Here is a 21,286-nt window from a genome sequence, read left to right as displayed (position 1 = left end):
AGAGAGAGAGAGAGAGAGAGAGAGAGAGAGAAAGAGAGGGGAAACAAAACATTTGTTGGATAATAGAATGTATCAACACAGTAATGATTTAAAAACAAGAAGAAGATCCCAATAAAATAGCACTAGTGCACCATACAACCGAAACTAGCATGCTTCTAATATTGAAAATACTATGATTTTACATAAAGAAAATAATACATTCAAAAGAAAAATACTTAAGCCCATATACATATTAAAAAACATTAATTATACAATAAATTAAAAAAAAAAATCACAAGAAATCTGAATCGCTATTCAGAGATTTTAAATAAATTAATTTATGAAAAATATGGGATAAAATTAATGTCGATGATTATAATTAACCTTTATATGAATTGTAATGATAAAAGAAATAGGAAATTTAACCAAAATATAGTTGAAATAAATAGATTAAATGCTTGACCTGAGTTTGGGGAAGATTATAGATATTGTGATAAATTATAATAATAAAAATTAACTGGGATTAAAAGTTTTAATTTTTAATTAATTATGAAGAATTGACAAAATAGGTGATTGAATATAAGCTAAAGATTGCTTATTAATATATTTATATAATTCCCTAATACTTTAATGTCTCATAGTGTGTGTAAAATTATGGACTGAAATTAGCGATTTGGCAGAATTGCCAGCATAAAGTTATTTAAAATTGATGTTGATCTATAATTGTATTAAGGTATGATAAGGATTATATTATTAATAATATTGTTATTTGTTTAAAATTGTTAAAAGTCATATGTATAATAACAGCTGTTTGTTATAGATTGTCCTTGAGGATGGCCGAATCGGCCGAAACTTCGGACTTATACAGAAAAATAATCATTTTGAGGCAAAAATTGGATAAAATTTATTTTATTTAAACAATAATAATCAGTATGAAGAAATTGTAAAGATTATATTTAAAAAATTCACATTTCTATTTCAACGTGTGTTAGTTGAAATTAAATAATTGGAGAAAACCTTTATAAATAAACTTTTTTTATGAAATGATAGTACTCACAAAAGAAGTATCAAAGCCTCTTCAAAAGGAAGACGTTCAAGAAGAATTTGCTATGTCCTCCAGTTCGAAGGGTACATACAGCTTTCTCCTTTCTAGGTTTACGGCATTTTATGGCCCATTAAATTAATAACTGGTCGCTTAATATTAGGACCTTTTTCTCCCTACGCACTTTGAAAGTTAAATAATAAATTCTTTTTTTATTATTTATTAATTGACATTTACAACTGTTCATAAAATACATGTAAATCTGAAGTATGATCATAATGGTAAGTTACAGGCATGTAGAGAAACTATCCATTAGTAGCCCTCCGAAAATAATAAATTCAACCACTTTTTTTGTTTGTTTTTTCCATCTTGGAAAGCGGTAAAATCAATGAATAAATATATCTGATCTGTGAAAATATATCATTAATATTCCTGTAAATATTTCATTTATGTACACAGTTTTTTTCCAAGCTACTTAATTGAATTTATTTAAAAATTTTGCAATACAATATCACATTATTTGGAAAAAAAATCTACCATTTTTCTATTTCTCTGAAATAAACCAATGGAATAAAACAATTGACCAATTGAAAATGTTAACCTTCATTTTAGATCGAATCTCTTCCTTAAAAAAAACTTTCTAGAGCCAGTTTGTCAATTTATGATACATATAGCTTCGTATATTTCTTATTAAATTTCTTCTATTTCTTAATAGATAGTAATGTCGGAAAGGCTACACTAATCGAAGTATTAATGGAGTGATCATAGATACGAAATTGTCATATAACTTTTTTTATAATAATAAATGTAATAGTAATTTTTCATGAAGTGTAATGTTTTATATTTGAGTCAACATAATTTGTATTCATTAAATTTTTTATTTATTTTGTATATTCCATGTGTATGTTTTGTATATGTTTATTTTTGTTTCTGTAAAAAATAGATAAATAAATAAAATTATAACAGAACGAAAGAATTAACAATAAAAATGATTCTTAAAGATGTCTGGGATCAGTAAGCATCTAAACAACTTTAATGATACTCCAAACTTTGTTTCAAAAGATTGCCATTCAATAAATGAGTTACTATCTCACAAAACCACTGGTGTGGTTTGATGTGGAAAATCACTATAATTGGAAACTTAAGGAAACAACACTAAAACAAACTATAACTGTCATGCTTAGGACCGAAATCACTAAAAGCAAACCATAAAATCGACAGTTGATAACTGATATGGAACATCGCTTACATTTCCTGTTACGGAATATTAGTTTTTACCATATTCAACCTAATAATGAAAAATAAACAAGTTTATTTTAATTTTATTGTGTTTTGTAATGACCGTTGTCCAGGTAATAATCTTTAATGGACTGTATTATTGCTTTTGATGTCATTAAGCACAGTTAGATGAGAGTGATGGTTTACGTAATTTACAATGAGGAAGGTCCGAGGTGCATTTAGTTCGCTCATTAACCAAACCTCAGTCCTGATGGAGCGGCTGGGAAAGGTGTTGTTGAGGCGTTCCGTGGTCGCTTTGTGATTAATGGGTTGGTAAATGTACCCTGAAATTGGGTATTTAGTGTCAGGTTTGATTGGCACAACCAGCTATCATTTCCGTACCATCTTGCGTTTAAAATCTCTACCACGCTCAAGGTTTCCGTTGATATTTTTTTGGTAATTTGAAACATGATATAATAGGTTTGATCCGACTCTTGTTAATTCGAAGCTATGCAATGATGGGATGTGAGAAATATGGCGAGTCAATGACCAATCAATTTGAGGAAAAAATTGGATATAATTCAATAACACTTTCAGTAAATGTGATAAATAATGTGCTCTTACAAAGCAGTGGGGAATTGATAATAGAACTAGTTTACATTTAAAATGTATCCTCTATTACTCAAAATATTTTTAATTCGAATAGCGCGTGACACAAAATAAGTCATTCGCCATTTACTATATGCATGCTTAAATACTTTTAATTTCTATAAGCGATAAGGATTAAAAAGTGTTTTCTCACTTTCTCCTCTTAAAATACAGGAGCAAAATGACATTTAAATGTTTAAGCGAAAGAATTTTAATAATAATAAGTTAGGGAGGAAATATCCATTAATATACAAAAGTAAATTTATCCATTTATTGTTTTCAAAGAATCACAACCAGGTTAATACCTCAGTCTATCCTTTCCACCTGACGAGCAGTTTTTTATGTTACACATACTCTGGGACAAAGTTTTAGGGGTGGTTTCACCGGAATAAAATTTTGATTATACAAACCTCTTTAATATTGTCGCTTAATCTGTGATACAACTTAACTCCGACATGAAATTCATAAATGATGTATTATTATTAGAAATCAAAGAAGTCTAACGTTTCAGAAAATTCGGCCATCCTCAAGGACAATCTTAAATACAAATTTATAACCACATAAATATAAAAAAACTTTATGCAGGCTATTTGTTGTCCAGGTCAATAATATCAGTCAAAATGAACCTATTTTGTCAATTATTTAGATTAACATAAAACATTTAATTATAGTCAATTTGCACTATTATACTTAGGCGACGGCCGTGCGGCGCAGGTCCCATTGCGCTCGGTTCGAAACGTTGTGGGTTCGTTTCCCGCCTGTGGCAGTTAACATTCATTTTTCGGCGATCCCGAGGAATGAATCTTGACACTCCCACCTTGGTTAATACGTGGCGGCAACTCGGGTAGCCGCCAGGGGTTGGCAAAAAGGACCCACAGGGCTACTTCCCCAAATACCAGTACTGTTATACTTAACACAACTAGTGTAAATTGACTGTTAAAACATTGAATTAAAACACATGGAAAGTATTAATATTAATGTGAATAATTGACAAAATAGGGTAATTTTGATTCAATTATTGACCTGTTCAGAATAGCATGTATAAAGTTTTTTTTAAAATTGATGTTGTTGTAATATTGTATTGAAGATTGTCCTTGAAGATGGTCGAATGAGCCGAAACGTTATACGTTTACAGAAATATAGATTGTTTTGAGACTTAAATTGGATAACATTGATATTATTTAAGCGATTATAACCAGTCTAAAGAAAGTGAAAAGATTATACAAAACATAATATTAATTTAGTTCAAGCGAAATAAATAATAAATAATGGTTTTAAGGAAACCGAGTAGTTCCTGTAAAAGACATGGTAACTGATTGAAGGAATTGTGGTTGCTTGTAAAAATACAGATACTATTATAATTACCTTTTAATTATGATTAAAACGCCTAAAAATACAAACAAACCTTTATAATGTCAAGACAAATTGGACAATAAAAAAAAAACTAATTTGTTTACATTGTTCAGTAACAATTATACTGGGTCTATTGTAGCTGAGATATAAAGGAATCACTGTAGCAATCTCATGTCTTCAACGCCGGCGGTTCGATTCTGGTCTGGGCGGGTTGACTTATTTATTTCGTGGCAATTCCTCAGAATAAAACCTTTACCCTCCCACAAAGGTTAGAAAAGGTTGGTTACCTCTAAGATAAGCCCCTAACCTCCAAACAAAATAATGGATAAAGAGGAGGTAGTGGTAAAAAACCTTAAGTTTTATTTTTTTTTATTTGTTGATATCTTAACTGGTTTTAGTGAAATTTCTATTTTTCTCGATATATTTTATATTAAAAATTAATGTACATTAAATTTCATATAAAAGTGGCGGTGGAACCTTTTCAAATTAAGTGTTTTTTTTAGATATTAACAGTAGTTTTTTATCACTCCATTACCCAAAATTTATTCCAAAATCCAGAGCATTTTATGGACATAAATAGTCTTATGATATTAAACAGTATAAAAGAAACTACTTTTTAATTTTTTGAATTTTCGTGTCGTGTTAATGCGACTGGACTATATACTAAAATATTTAAGTAATAGAACTTCATTGCTTATATTCATAACATGGATGCCCGAAAATACAAACAAACCTTTAAACTAAAGCTGATACTATGTTTAACTGGTAGAACTGCGTAGCTTTTGATTTTTTAATATTTATTGGTCTTTATCAATTAATAGTGTTAATTAATTGTTGAAGTGAACGAAATTAATTTCTCAATTATTTAATAATAAGTAATTCTTTTCTGTCTATATCACTATATCTTTATGGGTCTCTTCTCAAAAACAGATGAATAAATATATATGTTAATTATTTTCATATTTGTGTTGCAATAATGAAAAATACAACAAAAAACGTATATCAATTTCAATAAATACCTTCGAAATGATATTTTAGGAAAGTTTTTGTTGTTCTAGACCTTACAACAGTTTCACTTACCCCGAATCAGTTACACCCCTGTTGAAAATGACATCCTAAATTGTCGTGAAATCGGTAAGCTATATTAGGATTATTTGGTTTTTGGTCACATTGTATCACTTTAATTTGATTTTCTAAAGGAATATATTTGCGAATGGCATGTTAGAGATTGCATAAAGGGCGTACATAACGCAGATCGAATTCCTACTGGTTCCGGAGTGGCGATTTATCGTAAAGGATGTAACTAGCTACATTAAGAACGGGTGTCAATCCATCATCGCCCGCGGATGTCAGCGCTTGAAGGCTGTCGGGATCGAGGGACGTACGTCCGGGATTTCGACGTTTGGAGCTCCGTGCCCCGTTGCTATGCTTTCTGAATCCGAGCTCTGCAAATGAGTGACGGGTGATATAATGCTGTTTTCACTGCTAGCTGATGAACAATTCATGCAGCTAAGGGGTTATTGCAATCAGACCGTGAAATCTCATGCAATGTTTATCATATGTTAATGTCGGTGCAATTAGCAGGTGAGTCATTTCATCTCTCTTCTTGAGAAACCTAGATATTTTGTTAAGGGCAAGGAATAAAATTTTGCTTGAGCTAAAAAACGTATGTAAAAATACTAATTTTATTTTTCGAACACTCCAATTCCTGATTTTTTGTGATTCAATTTTCTGATGATCTGTTTTTCTTTCTGGATTAGCCAGCAGTCTTCATACAAAAACCTTTAATGATTTATTATTGTAGATTAATAGATAGATTCTTGACCTCCAAGCATAGGGTCTGTCAAGTACAAGTACCAGTTGAACTGACAACACGTCATTTGAAAATCTACGATTTTAAAAGTATAAAAGATTAAATAAAATAAAAAATCTACGATTTTAAAACTATAAAAGATTAAATTAAATAAAAAATCTACGATTTTAAAAGTATAAAAGATTAAATTAAATAAAAAATCGACGATTTTAAAAGTATAAAAGAATTAATTAAATAGTGATCATTAAACAAACTTGTTAGAGACACAAGTGTGAAAAATACATTATGAAAGAAATACACGAGATCTAACTCTAAGAAAAAATACCTGATGATGGACGGATCGAAACGTCTAGGTGCAGAAGAAATTATTAATGCAAAATTATTAAAAATTAAATAGCTGGAAGTTAGTAGTCTACAAATTAGCCCCCCTTAAAAAGACTAAAGAGTACGCATACAAATAGGAAAATATGATTTCTATCCATTTATTATATTTTTCCATTTTATTTTTTTCTATTTTTATAAGAAAGTTTTCATGGTTAGAATAATGTATGATTTGTCTATTCTATGTAAGTATTAATACTTATATAATTTATAATCTTTAAAAAAAATTATAATATTTACGAGTGTTTGAAGTTGGATATTTTATTTAATGTTAATTATTTTATTTTAATTTTTTTTTTACTACTAACGACTAACAAGTAATACAATATGTATTGATAAGCTAGTTCTATTTATATTGAATTGTATTATTTGTTAGTTGTTGGTAGTAAAATAAAATTTGTAAATACAATAATAAATATTAAATAAAATATTTGACAAATAACTGGTTTTTCGATTATATAATATTTTACATGGGCTACCACATTTGGAATCACTAATGTGTCACATGTAAAATTAATGGTTAATGGTTCACAGCCAGCCTCAAGCGCTCATAAATATTATAATTTTTTTTAAAGAAATATTTATATAAAATACACATATCATTCATTATTTTAACTATAAAAAGTTCCACTTTCTTATAAAAATATTTAAAAAATATAACAAATAAATAAAAATAATATTTTCATGTTTTTTTTTTGCATAATCTTAAGCCTTTTAACCAAAATATAGCATTACTAAATATAAAATTAAATGACCTAAATATACAATATGACTAATTGTATAATTTTTTTTAAATTAATTAATTTGACAATATAATCTAAGGCATGGGCAGTAAAGCATCTTTTTTTTAGCGATTAATGGGAGGCTTCGAAATAAAAATTAGGATTCCTCTTAATGACCAGGTTGATCTAAACTTTGAATGCTTAAAATTGATAAATAAACAATATTGGGGCTAAATGGATATATTTTATTATAATTGATAAATAAATGTATTAAGAGTCATAATCAGCACATAAATTCTTTTTTATTTATTTATTTCATTGAATATTATAGATCTTTTGAAAATCTATCAAACTTCAACAATTAGGATTACAAAGTGCTCGGGGGTAGATCGGAAAAACAGTTAACAATATATTCTCCAAACATTCATCAAACCTTTAACTTGCTCGGGTTATATTTTCATTTTTATTTATAATAGAAAAAATTAAATCTTATTATCGCATATAAATAACAGAAAATTATGATTTACATTTCTTCATAAATATTTGATTACATATATGATTTGCTTCGAGGCAAAAGGCACCAATTTGTGTCAGTAATAGGTTATTAAATAAAAGGTTTGTTATGTCTGAATTTGGTTTAAGTTAGGTTTAAGTTATCTCTAAAAGACAATACTGCTTTCAATTTACTATGTACACAGGTAGATTGCAATATGCTCCATTGTACTAAGTGACTTGGAACCACATTGACCAATCGCAAGTGAGTGGTGCATTTCGCAATAAATACTTTAGTGAAGCAGTCATGAAGTAATTTCTGAAGGAAGAGCTTCGCCTTCACCGCTTAAGGAGAAGTTGTTAGTTCTCCTCGGGGACTTTCACTGTACAATACTTTAACATTTGTGCCTATATTTATGTAATATTTTTAGTCAACTTTGAGTGATTTTATAAACTTAATCACTCAAATGTAAATCAATCAAGCACAATATTGGAGAAATTTTAAATTAATGGAAATCCACAGGCCACCTGGCAAAATAACATATAAAGTAGTTGAATACATGCTTAAAACTCCAGTAGTTGCGTATAATCTGAGAGAAGAAACATTTTTTTTTTTTAAATTAATATTTTTTTTTTCACTGCTGGGTAAACCCATGGTTGTGGAAACACTGCTAATTTAATTTAGTCTTCTAGTTTAAACAAGTGTTATTTTAAATTAAATTATTATATTAATTTGTGGGAGTGGGTAGCTCAGTGTTAAGGCACTGTGCTAATAACCATAAGGACCTGGGTTCGAATCCGGATGTGGCAGACAATTATTTTCTGTTTCACTGTAGACGTAAGTCAGGATTTTGGGTCCTCCGTGGTCCACTCAGCCTCATAAAATGGGTATCTTTAATTGGGTAAAACTGTGACGGTCAAGTGTGATTCTGACTAAATCACCTCCTTGCACAACCGTTGGTCTAAAACAGTAGTACTTTCTTGCAAAGTATTTTGACCTTCACAGGTTATACTGGTACAGAATTAATTTTTTTTAAAAATAATTATATTAACTTAATAAAATATTATAATTAATTTTTTATCTATAAGTACAATATATTATATTATATTATACTTTCAAAAATTTTGTATATCATTACATATTTTTATGCAATTCTTGAAAAAAATAATTTTAGCATTTTTCCAACCTAATTTTTATCATACTTATGCAATCTAGTGGGTATAATTAGACCCCCTTGCGGACCATAAGTAGTCGCGTGTCATGGCTACTTATGCGATGCCAGTGGGTGTGCGACCACTGGACTATCAAACGTTAATTTTATAAAATAAACATTATATATTTGTGTTGCGATCTACAAACACAAAAATAATTTTCAACTATTTATTATTGGCCATAATTTGATTCAAACTTCAGGCCTTAAAAAAATTACCATACTTTACAATTTTCAAATTCGAAAATTGAATTAATTTTGTTTTTTATTTTTGTTGTGTGGTTAGATATAATGGCCATTAATAACTATTTGAAAAATATTTTTGTTTTTGTAGATTGCACCTCTGACCACCTTCAGATAAGGTCGGTTATTAGTGTATTTTTTATTTATACGTTGTTACTGTTTTATTCATGATTAACGTGGTTTTACACTTTTGCCGATGATATTTATACAGTTGAAATTATAAATGGAAGATTCGAAAGCCTCTCAAATAATACATAACTGATCAGTTACTAACTAAAAAAAAAATTAATTATTATAAATACGATCGTAAACTAAAAACGTGGAGATAGCCCATCTCACGGCAAAAGTTGAAACTGTTGTAAAAAATACATTGTTCTCTACTAAATGTGTTTATAGTATGCAATCTTGATGATGCTTGAATTGATAAAAAAAGCTAATTAGTTATTAACTGCTACTTAACAGATTAAATGCTTTGTTTACAATCTTCCTACAATAACCTAATTGTAATTTTGAGGTGATTTTTTTCCCTCTTATTATAGCAGTTACACATTCTCATATTCTTTTAAGGAAGCCCGATAAAATTATTTTAGAAAAAAGAGAAAAACTATTTCTTTCGGAAGAATAACTACGATATTTATGTAATATTTTACACACACAAATAAATGTTATAATCACTACACGAGGTTCTAGGATTGTCGACTTTTCTTCGAACCATCAGATTTTAGGCTATCGGATTTTTTGAGTTATCGAGTTTATTGAAAGTAGATTTCGAGTTTCCTTTCTAAATGATATGAGACTTGGAAGTCGCAAACATACTGCTGATAAAATATATAATTTTGAGGCTCATATTAATAAAAAAATTATTGGCGTTTTAAAAGTCTTTAGGAAAAGAAGATGGCCACGGAACCTTCTAATTTAAATTAATGTTTGAAGTACCACCAAAGGGTGGTTCCTTCCCAAGATTTTCAAGTGTATATGAAACATACTACATATTTACCTATTGTATTATTTTGTACAGTTGTAAACTACATTAAATAAATAATTAAAAAAAAAAATCTTTAGGTTAATACACTGGATTAATCAGGAGTAACTTTCAACTTTTCGCGCTTTCCGTCACTGACTTCTTTCCTTCCACCGAGTACAAATGTAACTTGAAAAAAAAATCACTGGCTATACATTTTTGAGAGAGGTTGCACGTGTTATAAACAAATGTAGATGTTACTTTACCTTATTATTATTTCTTTTTTATGATATCTGAATTTTGATTTTAATAAAGTGGAAATTTTGAATAAGGCATCCAATAATAAAAGCAGAAAGCACATGGAATCAATGCATAGCTAAGGATATTATAATTGTGGTAAACTTCAAAACGGAAATAAAAGATATTACATTATATTGATATAACTAACAAAATTAATGTATGAGGCACTGTGCTACTAACTATAAGGACTAGGATTCGAATACGGTTGTGACAGATAATTATTTATTGTAGTCGTGAGTCAACCTCGTGGGTTCAGAAGCCCTCTGGGGTCAACCCAGTTTCATGAAGTGGGTTACCCTTAATTAGGAAAAATCTGGAGGTCGAGCGTGATTCTGGCCAAATCACCTCCTGGCACAACCGTTAATCTAATAACAGTGCTTCTTTTCAAAGTACTACACCCCTGACTCTTAATGGTTGTAGTGGTACAGATTTATTTTAATATATAACTGTTAATATTAAATAAATAAAATATAAGATATGAAATTAATTTCTGTATTTAAAGTTTAACGAAAGAAATTAAGCTTAACTATTATGTTGTTTTCATATTTACTGGATTATATTATTATGATTTATAATAATAATAAATTATTATTATTTTATACATTTTTTCTTTTTTTAAGAAATACCCAACTTCTTTATAAGCTTATTCAAGATTTTTAGACATAAATTTCTACATTTGAAAAAAAATAATGATTATATTACACTGAGTAAGAGTCATTTTAATAAACGAAAAATACTAATATATTTTTATTTAATAACTTTAAATTCATCTTTTATCCTTATTTAGTCCTTAAGAAAAAAATATAGAACAATAAATAATGAGTAAGGAAAATGCAATATAAAGCACGTAAATATGACAAATTAACATATATTCCAAGGATACCAAATAGAATGAAAAAAAAAATTTGATCACAAAGATGTAAAATTCGGATTATATAATGATAAAAAATACATAACTATCATTAAAGATAAAATATAAAGCAATAAAAAAAGGAAAGAATATATATAATTAACTGTAAAGAATGCAAAGAACAATATAGTATAGAAGAGACATGACAAAATGTAAACAATATTTTAGAAAAATTGCATTGTCGAATATTGTTGCACAGATATAATTATAATTTTTAAAATTATGAAAAAACTGAGGATTGTCCGTATTAGCATGGCAAATATTACTTATGTCAGTATGTAGAAAGCTTCACGCTCTTTGCTTTAATACCGAAGTTTACTGACGAATTTCTTAATAACAGTGTCCCAACCTTAGGGAAGTAAAGCATCTTACGTCAATCTGTTATAACGTAAACATTCTTAGCTGCACGATAGCTCATTGTGAAAAATATGATAATGACTTGGTGAATACAATTATTAAAAAAAAATAAATAATTTTTCACTTAAGGCATTAAGTAGCTTGAGAAAACTAAAAATATTTACATTAGTAATATCACGAAGAAGTGTCCATTATAACTAAATAATAAAATCATATGACATTACTTAAATGAACTATATATTAAAAAGTTGACAGTGTATATTAGTAGCACGAAAATGTTACTTCGGTTAAAATGACGTTTAAACAAATTTTGAACTATTTGATATCTCCAATCAACATTTATTTTAATTTGTTTAGTTCGTTTATCAAGTTAATTTCTTGAACAATATTTTTTAATTTTTTACGAATTTATTTATACTATACTAAAAAAAAGTAGGTATTGAACTATTAGGTTCTAATTAAAAGCTAATATTCTACAAGTTCTTTCTGAGTTTTGATATCTCTTTTTTTTTTTTTTTTTTTTTTTAGAATGGACTCATAAATGTTCGTTGAACTCAGCCTAGTGGTTTTTAAAGGTAATAAAAAAAACATGATTCGGGGCTATTTCAGAGAAGATTGTTGTTGCTATTTTTTTGGCCCGCGATCAAAATAAAATTATTTCGAAAAGTGAATCTCATTTCAGATATAGATGGAGTGGACAGTTATTTAAAAAAAAAATTGTAACGACGAATTAAAAAAAAAAAGATTTTTTTTTATATCTTAGGTAACAAAATCTACCTCTACTTACGAAAACTACAAAAAAAAAAACTAATATTGGTAAAGATTGCATTTTATTTAAAAATTTCTAATCTGTTATTAACAATATTTAATCTGTTATTTTTTAAAAGCTCTTTCGGAATCTAACTTAAGGAAAACAATTCGTATTTTAGTATTTCTAGTTTATTGGATGAGATTTGTATGTCAATTTCAATAGTAACCAAGTATGTATCAATTATATTTACATTAATTAAGATAAGTAAACATTTGTCTCTATAAGGTTATTTCATAGTAAAAAAAACTCTAGCTAATCTAATCTAATCTAAAAAAGCAGGGTATCCTGTTTTATCTCTAGGAGGTATAAAGTTTAAAAAGTTATCTTCATCTTCTCAATTAAAATATTAATATATAATATATTAAAAAACTAATGAAATTCTCTATTAATTTCATTTGGTTTATTTATTATTATTATTTGCCATTCCGCTAAAGGATAGAAAAAAAATAGATGATAAGCATTTAAATTTTCTCAAAATCTGTATAGATCTAATATTATTTTAAAATATTATTCAAAATAGTTTTTGTAACTGGCCAATTAACAAAACATAACATATAATATAAGAAATTTTTATTTGGTTTATTCTTTACGATTTAAGTTAATTTTTGCCTCAATTATATCCATAAAGTCAATTAATGTATATTGTAAATATTAAACATAGTTCCTTGAATATTAGTGTATTATAGAAATTTATTATTCGTAACTGTTATGTTTTGATAAAGAAATAAAAACAAAAATAATAAAATAAAATATGGATGGATGATAAGTATTACATTTTCTGAGAATTAACATTTTGGCTAATCTATAGTGTTATATTTTCATCTGCAGCATTAAAAAATTAAATAAAATAATGGTTCAATGTTTTAAACAATGCTATTTTTTGCCGCAGTAATTTCAATGAAGTCATTGGATATATATTATAGTACTAAACATATTGCCTTAAATATTAGTGAATTTATACAAAATTTAATATTTGTTGTTGTTGTTGATTGTTGTTTAAAGGCGTAAAACCCTCTGGTCATCAACGCCTATGGGATGATAAAAGTAAAAAAAAATAAAATAAAATAAATAAATAAAAAACAGAAAAATAAAAAAAAATAGAAAAATAATTTTTAAAAAAATAAATAAAATAAAATATTGTTTCCTACAGTATAAATACAGTTTCCTTTTCATTATGTAAAATATTAATTAATGTATTTATTTAACTATTTTTTCTTAGGTTTATTTTTTTTCGATTTAACAAAGTAAATGTTTGCATCAGTTATTTCCATAAAGTCAACGAATGAATATTGTAATTACTAAACATAGTTCCTTGAACATTTGTGTATTTATGAAAATTTGTTATTTGTAACTGATATCTTAAAGCAATAAAGTTAAAGTTTGTAACTATGTTTTTTTAAAGCAATACAAAAAAATCGAATGATTATAAAGATTACAATTGTCTCAGAATCAACATTTTGGCTATTCTGTAGGGTTTAAAAATAAATAAGTAAATTATGATAACGGTACAGTCACAATATTCGTGAAATTTTATTTTAAAACCAGCAAATTAATAAAATATATAAAAATCATTGAGTTCATTTAATTGTCATCATTTAAAATTATTATTATTAGTATATTCTTTTTTATTTTCTATACTTATTGTGGTTGTTATCTTGTTCTGTTCTTAGCCCTGAAGAAGGCTAGAAACTCTAACCGAAACGTTGGCACAATTAAATAGGTTACTCCAACTTATTTGTGTTTCTTTTTGACCGTACCCCCAACCATCTTCTCCTCGTACGTCATCAATTAAAATTATTATTAATGTATTAATTTTTTGTGTTTATTATTTTAGATTTAACAATGTTCTTTTTTGTCTCAGTTATGTCCATAAAGTCAATGACCGAGTATTGTAAATAGTAAACATAGTTCCTTGAATATTAGTGTATAAATTATATATCTTTTGTTAAGGAAAAATAAATAGAAAAAAAGATACCTGAAAAACATTTAGATATTCTCAGAATCAACATTTTGGCTAATTTATAGTAGTATATTATGGTCTACAGCACCAAAAAGTAAATATAAAAAATACAAAAATAAAAAAAAAAATAAAAAACAGGTGCTATATTATTTTATGACCAGCAAATTATATTATATCCATGTAAATAAAATAAAATTATATATTCTCGTAAATTTAAAAAAGTTAATTTTTGCCTCCGTTATCATAAAATCAATGACTTTATGTTGTAAATACCAAACAGAGTTCCTTTAATATTAGTGTACTTATACAAATCTTTAATTAATAGTACGATATAACTTACAGCTGAACCGAAAAGGACGAAGCCCGCCATTCCGCCAGACAACAAGAAGCACTGCCGCGGCGGGGCAGACCCCAGCCTTATATAGCGCATCCCTTCTCTAACCCTCTCGCCTTATGCAACCTCCCGTCATAGGGGTGCATCTGCATCTCCGTTCAAACAATGCCTTTTTGTGCACCTTAATTAAAATTATTCAATGCCCGTAACAACTTAATGGTAGCACTAACGTCTCCCCCGTCCTAAAGTAATAATATATGATCTATCCTTTGATAAAAGAAAGAAAAATAATGGGGTTGAAATGTATAATGATTTTCACACAGTCCATATGTATGACCGAATGTCGTTAGCTCTATACTTGCGTTTGTCCCGATTATCGAATATAAACTTCGATTAATCTATTAACAATCGAACAACTTCTACATATTTTTAAAAATTATAATTGCCTAAGGTCAAAAAATTTAAAATAAAAATAATGTTTTTAATACATTTATTTATTCTCTTCTTATACTGTATTTCTCTCTTCAGAATTATATAATTAACAACTGTTATTTTTTTAAAAGAGTAAATTTACAATTTTATACAATTATAGTTTCATTTCTGATTATAAATATAAAACAATAAAATAAATGGATAAGTGTTTTAAAATTACATTGTACTCACAGAATATTTTAAAATTATCTTCATAAGTAATACATTTTAATTTTATTACAATAATGTTTCTTGGTCAATTATTTAGTGCAGAAAGGAAATTTAGAAGCTTAAGGTATAATTGGAGACTGTGGGTATGGGGCAATTAAAGCAATTATTATTATGATATGATAGAATTTCATATGTCAGGAATAAACTTGAGGTCTTCCATTAGGTTTAACGTATTACTTGACATCATCAAAATTGATTTCGTGTTTGTGATTGTTACATATTATGTAGTCACTTAATTTTATTTAATAAAATAAGAATATATATATATATATATTAAAAATATTGGGTTTTTTATTCTAAATGTTTTGACCTTAAGGAAAATTAAGATTTTTGAAAATTTATAAAAAGTGTTGGGCTTTGATGAAACGAATTCACTTCTACATATTAAGACGCCATTTCAAAATCTTATTTCGTTGTGTATAAATATATGTACATTAATATGACAAAATGGACTCAGATATTTGTATTGCATACTTATGGTATAATTCTACACTGGAAAATGATCAATTCGATAATATATCTTCAGTGACAAATACTTCCCAAAAATCTAATGTTAATGTGAACTACAGTATTTAACTTTTCTTTATATTAAAAAAAAAAAAACTGAAGTTCCGAAGATCTCCTCCGTCTTTAGGGTTTATGCCCTAGCACAAAATAAATTTTTTTATATTCAATATTCTAGTTTGTTTCCTGTTTCATTTATCCATATGATTTTATTTCATCAATTTTTAAAAATACACAAAGATAGCTGAGTCGTGAGTTGGTTCCCTTTTATTCAAAAATTAGTTTAAAAAAGTGACTAAATAAAATTATATAGATAAAAGAGATAGGGAACAAACTAGAATAAAATTGATTGTACACGAGAATAAATCCTGAAGATGGAGGGGGATTCTGAAATGTTGGTTTTTCATTTTATGAAACGTGAAATATTAATACATTGTTTTTTACAAAAGAGCTAAGTATTGTATAGATTTATATTATTATATGATGAAAAAATCATATGCATTATTACTAATCTTTATTAAGTAAAAAATAGTCCAATTGAAAATTCTAAATAGTAGTGCAAAAAGAAAGAAAAATATACAAACACATATTGATAAGTTAAAAGCAAAAAAGTCTGCCAAGAACAAATACCAGTATTACTTCCTCGCCGTTTCTATTGGGTAGGTATATAATTATCGATTTGATAGAATTGATATAGGACCGTCTATGGGCACCAGCCTGCACGAACCCTTTTGCCGTTAGGAAACAGAAATAATATTTCAAATTAATTCACTGCAGCAAACAAAAATTACTTATTAATGGTCTTAAACGATTCCTATTATTCCTGTTTACCTTTACGGCTTTAGAAAATCATTTTTAACCATGAATCAGTACTGATGCTAGCTGGATACAAAAGGGCCAATTTTTATCGATACCAGCTACCAATTTATACGAATTTATTGGACCACATTAACAGCCGACATATAAACAATAGACTGTTTGATTTATAATTAGTAGATAATCGATTCTGAAAATCGACAATTGACCATCTTCAGTACAGGTTTTATACTAAGAATAGAAGATTTTATACTTGAGAATCAGCAAAAGCAAAACTTGAAGAGAAGGATTAAGATCTGATACGGTTGAACTGCTGTAAAATACTAACTTTATTGCGTTCAGTACATCTCTATATATATGTTCGATCAGATGATCTCCTCAGTCAGCTGACATCCAAGTAACAGCTGACTTAGACCGTCACACATGCAAGGTATTATTTAAATTAAATTTATTTATTGACATTAACAACTGTATTTACTTACAAATACATCTAGTAAATTTAATGCTAGATTATAATGGTATGATACAGCCTTGTATAGAAACCACCCATTGGCACACAGTCTAATAACATTTTTTATTAGAAGGTCTCGAAGCCATGTTATTTCAGGGATCTCATAGGTTGTCAGGATTGTCAGGATTGAATGAGGAAGCAAGGTTAGAAACTAATAGTTTTAGATGCTTGGGGAATTTATAATGGAAGGATTGATATCTGGTTTGAGCTAGGTCGGTTAAATATGGAACATTAAGATCTCTATGGATGATTTTATGCAAGGTAAATCAAAATGCTGTACCATTCACTCTATTTCTCTCAATCCCCTAATATTCTTCTGTATGAGACGAATAATATTTATACGTATTATGTATTATGTATTTGAATAATAATGTATTCAATATCATCCTCAATAGCTATCCAAAATATTTATTCCTGTAATTTGTCTTCTGTCGTAAAAGGAAAGATCCGATTTGAGGCGGCTGGATGTTCAAAGATGGAGGGAGAGAGAGAGCAAAAGATTGTAGAGGCTGGTTGTTCTGGTAAAGGAGACATGCAGTGCAATGCCTTGATAATAATTATAACATTTTTCGTGCCGTAGATAGTTTCCAAGATATTGAACATGGGATGAAAAATTTTAGGATTTGTTCTTGGAGAAAATAAACTTCCTGTCGTCTCCTGATGTTGAATATTCAGATTTTTTTTTTAATTGCGGGAACTGTAGTGAAACACAACAAAAACCTCATATTTCACATAAAATTGAATCAGTGTTAATATAAAATCATGATAATAATAATGAATCATATTTTATACCAGTATATTGATAAACTATACAATCCACCAAAACTTATAAATGTAAAAAACGAGTTGATTATTAAGCATGATATCATTTAGATCTGAGGTATGGTTGGTCATCACTTTGGAGGTCTTGATGAGCTGGATATATAGAGGGGTCTGCAGATCCAGGGTAAGGAGTTGTGTTTGTGTCTTTTCTGCTGGTAGATCCTGATCTGGGTGAAAAATAACCTGCATTTGCTGACTCAGGAGTAGTGATGGCATTCCTCTCTCGTGTTGGCGTAGTAGTAGCATTTGGTAGTCCAATTCATTGTCCATTCAACGTTTAAACGTTCATGTCCATTCATTAAATTCATTGTCCCAGAACGTTACCTTCTTATAGACGTGCTTCAACCTGCTGCTCCTCTTGAAAATTAACTGGTTGTAGTTGGTCTTTGTGTTGTTTAAGGGTTTGACCATCCCTGTCTAACGGGTACAGGTTAGACAGGGATGGTCAAACCATCACCAAATCTCCTTGACGGCTTACTGTTTGAATACGATCTTTCTTGCACTCTGTCTCCTGTCAGCAGCAGTCAAAATTTTTTTCTTCATTTCTAGTTACGCCTGAATTGGCACAATCCTTAGGTGCTCTAAGTATATTTGACTTTATGTTTATTTTCCTATTGAGATATAATTCTGCTGGCGACTTACTACAGGCCAAGGGCGTTGACTAGTAGCACAAAAGAATCTCCTGAACCTTAGTTTTAAGGGGCGTTGAAAGCTTTTACATTTCATTCAGTTCTAATTTTTAACGTTGTAACGTCTGCCAAACCGTATGTCCAGGAGCTTTTAATTTTTGCTTAAATGTACAATTAATTTTTTGTTGATGTTTTCTTTTCGTTTAATTGAAATAAGCTTTATATAATGTATAAAATGTAATATTTAACCAAATGAAGTTTACATGCCTGTTTTTAATCATTGTCATCACCCGCATATACCACTGAATCAATGTATGCAATCAGCTGATACATGAGTGTTTTGTGGGTTTTTTGAGTGAATTACTAATAAGGAATCTAAAAAGTTATTCCATATCACCAAATTTTCTATAAATATTTGAATAACGTGATATAATCCATAATAACGTAAGCAGTTGACAAAAAAAACTTATACTATTTAAAAGAATGGCCTTTGGAGTAATATAATGTTTGTGTTAACTCTTTCATTAATAGATAATTCTCAAACTTTTCCGAGCATCTAGAAAAATCTTCTTTAAAAAACTTTATTATATTTATTTTCAGGAATCGATTTACCCTTTTTCACTTCTTTATACTTTTAACATTTGAACGTTTCGGGTTCCTCTGCTTATTATTCAGTTCTACTGATAAAGATACATATTTCCAATCAACAGTTCACAATTAACTAACAGTTACAATCAACAAAGTTTATATCGAACCTTAATAAAAAATTGGTATACACATATACAAACAAATATTCAACATTTAAATATATATACATCATTTCACTAATTTATGACCATTTACAAATCTAAAATGTTTCTTGGGAATGAGCCAAAATATCTTAGTAATTGTTCTTTTTTTTGTCCTACACTTATTATTTTAAATGAGAAATAATTTATATATATTGCCAAATGAATATAAGTCCTCATTCTTTCATTAACAAGATTTTTTTTTGTTGTGTTTTGCCCAAAATAGTTTTTTTAATTTAAAAATTATTGGGATATCAAGTTATTTTGACATTTATGTATTATTATTTATAAATTACCTTTTAAAATGCAAAATCCTTCTGTCCGCTTACTTCTACAAATTTCAGTGCACTGAGCTTTGTTATTGTTATTACTCAAAGGATTTGTTTAATACTCTATGTTGTTCATTGCTTTCAACTAATTAGCAAAGCCAAACATCTAATTAAAAAGCCATAAAATTAACATATACTAAATATTTAAAAGAGGTTAAAAATAGAATATACATAATGTTGAAAATAATTTTTACCTATATTTTTACCCATAGATATTAATGAGTTTTGTTATAACAAATACACAACAAATGGTTGATAACAATCAAGATCTGCAAACTAGATCCAAATTTCGGGGGGCCAGCCAAAAGTGTTTGTAATTGTTAGTTTGTTTTTGAACAGAATGATAATAAAAACTATATTTTAAAAGTTTTGACCGATTGTTGTTGAATGATACATACAAATCACAATATTTTGCTCAAGTATGTTATTTAAGTACTAATAAATAAATTATTGCACCTAGTACATGAAAATTTATCCGGGAGGGATGTAGGAAGGGATTGTCATTTTCTCCAATGTTTTGAAAATATTTTTTGTGGTGAATGTCTTTAGGGCTCAGGTTTCAGAAAATTTACTCTACTTTCAGTGATTTTCTCTTACGTTTTCTAGTATCTTTGGTAGTTTGAATGATATAGAGCTCCGAAAGATTTTATACATTTCTAAATTTTAATTTTTTTGACTACATTATCAAAAGAAATCAGCTTAAAAAATACGAACCGAGGCCATAATGTGTAAATGGCCGTGGCTGTACTAATAACAATCTTAGTACAAGAACCCGGTAGAAAAAAAAGGCAGTTATTTCACCTCAATTTTCGATTACTTCAATGAAAACTATGTATAGCTACTAGCCAAAATTTATGATTATGCCAGGCATAGTTAGGAAAATTGAAAAATGGAGGCTGTTTCAAAACGTTAAACAAAATCAATTTTTCTTTCGGAGCTCCATATCTTTAAAACTACCAAAGATAGTAGAAAACCAAAGAGAAAATCAATGAAAGTAATGTAAATTTTCTGAAACCTGAGCCCTAAAGACATATTTACGTTCAATAGTTCGCGAGATTTAGCTTTTTAAATTGCAACATTTCACAAAGATTCCACTGAAAAATCAGTAGTAGGAAATCTATTAGCTCTCGACTTAAAGCTAGTTAAATAGGCTATAAAGTGGTTTATAACGTTAATCTTTGTAGAAATAGTAGTGTTTATGATTGTTATCGACTATTGAAATTTGACAAAATTTTCGACTTATGAAAACAATTCCAGGAAACCATTTGATTTACAGATGTCTGCCATAACTCATATTAAAGCTAGTCGAATGTACTCTAAAGTGATTTATGACATTTATATTTGTCAGATATTACCAGTTTTATATTGATGATATTTATCAAAATAAGTTTGAAAGTATTGAATCCTATTTGTTTGGAGGATATTTTGATAAATATTTGATTTATGAAAA

At 28.2% G+C, this 21,286-nt stretch overlaps 1 protein-coding gene across 1 annotated transcript in view; it reads right to left on the bottom strand.

Annotated features, from left to right (window-relative positions):
- The window catches only part of LOC106677713 (uncharacterized), a 66,202-nt gene extending 51,432 nt beyond the window's left edge, over nt 1-14,770 (bottom strand). The window contains exon 1 of the mRNA XM_067050146.1: nt 14,742-14,770. The gene's annotated coding sequence lies outside the window, so the exon portion shown is untranslated. The remainder of the gene's footprint in view (nt 1-14,741) is intronic.
- Nucleotides 14,771-21,286: the final 6,516 nt, after the last annotated feature.

Source organism: Halyomorpha halys, unplaced genomic scaffold (assembly GCF_000696795.3).
Source record: "Halyomorpha halys isolate HHAL.00 unplaced genomic scaffold, Hhal_1.1 Scaffold107.1, whole genome shotgun sequence".
Lineage (NCBI taxonomy): Eukaryota > Metazoa > Arthropoda > Insecta > Hemiptera > Pentatomidae > Halyomorpha > Halyomorpha halys.
The sequence above is the reverse complement of the archived record's forward strand: the minus strand, read 5'-3'. Positions and strand labels throughout refer to the sequence as shown.